The sequence below is a fragment of the Hyaena hyaena genome, unplaced genomic scaffold, assembly GCF_003009895.1.
Source record: "Hyaena hyaena isolate Hyena2069 unplaced genomic scaffold, ASM300989v1 scaffold_653, whole genome shotgun sequence".
Classification (NCBI taxonomy): Eukaryota; Metazoa; Chordata; class Mammalia; order Carnivora; family Hyaenidae; genus Hyaena; species Hyaena hyaena.
Window position 1 is genome coordinate 706,310 of NW_024081287.1, and position 1,194 is coordinate 707,503.

Genomic DNA, 1,194 nt, shown 5'->3' on the forward strand with positions numbered 1-1,194 from the left:
CAGTGGTCTCTTCTTATTCAGTCGGGTATAGAGCAGTTCGGTTGTTGTCAAATTAGTTTTATGAGACCAGAGCTCCTCACCGTCACCACTTACTGGTCCTCAAAGAATTGGGAGGTGGGGTAAGGTACCGTAGGGGGAGGCGGAAGAGAGACCGGCCTTTCCGCCCAGTTTGAGAAGCACCGATATAAACTGTAGTTCCACAATTTACGTTGTCTGACCATTGGCTTATCAGTCTTTAAGAGTTCATTTATACGAGGTCCAAAAATGTGGAAACATCAATTGTGTGGGATATACACCACCTTGTAGTCTTCTCGGATGGAAAACCGGTAGGTTTTAATCTTGCACCTCCCCTGTCGAACGTGCCCGGCTGAACCCCTGCTGGAGCTCACCGCTCGTCCTAGAGAGACGTCTGCCATCTCGTGGCTGCAGACGTCGAGCGCAAGACCAAGCCGCGCGCTGGGCACCACCCGGTCTGATGGGCAAAACGACGCTTTCTCCGAGGTCTTCTGGCCAGTTCTCCCTCCTCTGGGTAAATCCATTTTAAACAAGGGAACAGACTTTAGGAGAAGGAGGTAAAAGGGTTTCTCATGACTGTTTCAAAAGCGCTTCCAGGGGCGCCTGGGTGGCTTAGTCGGTTAAGCGTCCGACTTTCGCTTAGGTCATGATCTCGCGGTTCGTGGGTTCGAGCCCCGCGTCGGGCTCTGTGCTGACTGCCAGCTCAGAGCCTGGAGCCTGTTTCAGAGTCTGTGACTCTCTCTCTCTCTCTGACCCGCCCCTGCTCACGCTGTCTTTCTCTCTCTCTCCTAGAAATAAATAAAAATTAAAAAAAAAAAAGCGCTTCCAGCTCTTGGCAAAAGTCTCTGGTTCGTCGCAGGCGCTCAATAAATACTGTAAGCGTGCGTTTCGAATGAATCACTTTCTACGGTATTTTCTAGGAGGAATGGTGGGAGTTGTGAAGCCCTCCGGGGGAAACCAAGCGTTCTCATTCAGAAGAAGGCAAAGAAGGTTTGGACTGAGGCTGCTGATTTGCGCACACTAACTTTTGCTGGTACTAGAAGGCGAGGCGAGTGCCTTATAACCTTAAAGTGAAAACTTAGGAGGAGGGAGGGGCGGACTGCGCAGGTCAACTACAATTCCCAGAATGCCCGGGGGCGGGCCCCGCGGCTGCGCAAACGGGCGCGCGGCCCTCATGTG